Source organism: Phytophthora infestans, genomic scaffold (assembly GCF_000142945.1).
Source record: "Phytophthora infestans T30-4 supercont1.387 genomic scaffold, whole genome shotgun sequence".
In the NCBI taxonomy this organism is placed as follows: Eukaryota; Oomycota; class Peronosporomycetes; order Peronosporales; family Peronosporaceae; genus Phytophthora; species Phytophthora infestans.
Genome location: NW_003303372.1, coordinates 15466 through 18439, shown reverse-complemented (window position 1 = coordinate 18439; position 2974 = coordinate 15466).

Sequence of the window (2974 nt, the reverse complement as noted above, 5' to 3'; positions counted from 1 at the left end):
TAAGAACCTACATTTAAAACTATATTATATCCTTTTTATTTAAATTTAAAATTAATTAATGAATATTTAAAAAAAAAATAAAAATTTAAACCATTTAAATGGTTTAAGTATAAATAATAAAAGCATTAAGTGGATGCCTTGGCATTAATTTAATTTTTAGGACGTAAAAAATGCGAAAAGCTATATTAAATATTATTATATTTTGAAATATAGATTTCCTAAAGAAAACTTTTTCTTTGTGAAAATTTTAAAAACAGTGAATTGAAATATCTAAGTAACTGTTAAAAAAATCAAACGAGATTCTGTGAGTAATGACGAATGAAAATGGAAATTAGGTTTATAAAACTAAAACAATTATTTGAAAAATTTTGAAAAATTTACTTAAGAAGGTGAAAGTCCTGTAGAATAATTATTAATTTTATTATAGTAAAAAGAGGTATGTGTAATCTTTTTTGAATATTGGGGAACCACCCTCAAAACCTTTTAAAAATTAATGATCGATAGTGAACAAGTACTGTAAAGGAAAGGTGAAAAAGAACTTTTGAGTTTGAAATAATTCTGAAACTTAATGTTAATAATCAATTGGAACTTTTTTAAAAAGTGACAGTGTACCTTTTGCATAATGGGGCCAGCAAGTTTATTTTTATAGCAAGCTTAATTTAATAAAGTAGGCGTAGATAAATCAAGTTTTAAAAAGCTTTTTAGTTATATAAATAAGACCCGAAACTGAGTGATCTAACCATGAACAGATTGAAAAATAGGTAAAACTATTTGGAGGATCGAACTCACATATGTGGCAAATATGGAGATGATTTGTGGTTAGGAGTGAAAGGCTAATCAAACTCAGAGATAGCTGGTTTTCCGCGAAATCTATTGAAGTAGAGCATTTAAAATCTTTTTTTGGGGTAGAGCACTCATTGAGCTAGGGGGTGTAAAAACTTACTAAATTCTTAGAAACTCCGAATACAAAAAAAAGTAATTTAAATAGACAGACATTAGGCGCTAAGGTCTATTGTCAAGAGGGAAACAGCCCAGATTGATCGCTAAGGTCTCTAAATAATATTCTAAGTGAAAAAGGAAGTGAAAAAATTATTACAACCAGTAGGTAGGCTTGGAAGCAGCCATCCTTTAAAGAAAGCGTAATAGCTCATTGGTCTAGTTTTTTTGCGCCTAAAATGTATCGAGACTTAAGAAATTTACCGAAGCGGCAAGTTTTATTTTAAATAAAACGGTAGCGGAACATTCTGTATGTTAATAAAGATATATTGTGAAATATATTGAAGATATCAGAAAAGAAAATGCTGGCATTAGTAACAAAAAATAACGTATATGAATCGTTATCACCGTAAATCCAAGGGTTTCTATGTTAAAATGTATTGCATAGAGTGAAACGGCCCCTAAGAAAGATTTGACGAAAGCAAATTTTGATGGGATAATTTTTAAATTAAATTTTTTTAAAAAAGTGACAAAAATTTTTTAATTTTTCAGGAAATAGCTTTTTTAATTAAAAACCGTACCCTAAACCGACACAGGTGGATAGGTCGAGTAGACTAAGGTGAATGAGAGAACTATATTGAAGGAACTCGGCAAAATGACTTTGTAACTTCGGGATAAAAAGTACCTAATTATTTAAATTAATTAGGTGTCACAAAATAGGGGGTTGCGACTGTTTAATAAAAACTTAGGACTCTGCTAAATGGTAACATGATGTATAGGGTCTGACACCTGCCCGGTGCTGGAAGATTAAAAGGAGATGTTTGCGCATTAAATGGAAGTCCCAGTAAACGGCGGGCGTAACTCTGACGGTCCTAAGGTAGCGAAATTCCTTGTCGATAAAGTTCCGACCTGCATGAATGGTGTAACGACATCCCCGCTGTCTCCCATATAGACTCAGTGAATTTGAATTATCCGTGAAGATGCGGATTTTCTATAGTTAGACGGAAAGACCCCGAGAACCTTTACTACATCTTTATATTGTTATTTTATCTAATACCTGCAGCATAAGTGGGAATCTTTTAGATCTTTACGCTAGTAAATTGTTTAGATATCCTTGAAATACCACTCTTATTATAATAAATAACTAATATTTTTTTAAATAGACAGTGTATGGTTGGTAGTTTGACTGGGGCGGTCACCTCCTAAAGAGTAACGGAGGTGTACAAAGGTAAGCTCAAATTGGATAATAGTATCAATTGTAGAGCATAATGGTAAAAGCTTGCTTGACTGTAAGATAGACATATCAAACAGGGACGAAAGTCGGTCATAGTGATCCGATAATTCTTTGTGGAAAGATTATCGCTCAACGGATAAAAGGCACTCCGGGGATAACAGGCTGATGACTCCTAAGAGCTCCTATCGACGGAGCCGTTTGGCACCTCGATGTCGACTCATCACATCCTGGAGCTGAAGAAGGTTCCAAGGGTTCGGCTGTTCGCCGATTAAAGAGGAACGTGAGTTGGATTTAGAACGTCGTGAGACAGTTGGTTTCCTATCTTCTATAGATGTTTTGAAAAATGAAAGAGTCTAACTCTAGAACGAGAGGACCGAGAAAGGGAAAATCTCTGGTGTATCGGTTGTGGAAAAGCATCGCCGAGTAGCTAAATTATTTTGGATAATTACTGATGGCATCTAAGTACGAAACCATTCGTAAAAATTTTTTCATATAAAACTGTAAAAGACGACGACTTTGATAGAATTTAAGAATCAGTGTTGTACAATATTACTGTTAATAATACTAAACGTGTTAGAGATTGAGATATCATTATTTCTGTGGAGGTCAATGCGAGAGCGCATCGGTGTTCACCATTCGGTTGTAGGCCCAAACGCCATCCAAGAAGTCTCATATATTAGGTCGAATAGCCTGCTCAGGGTTACGGCAGTAGATTGCTACGCTATGATTTAACTTATTAAGTCGTGGGTTCAGCTCCCACTTCGACTTATTTTCTTACTAGTTAATAAGATGATGTAGTTGAAC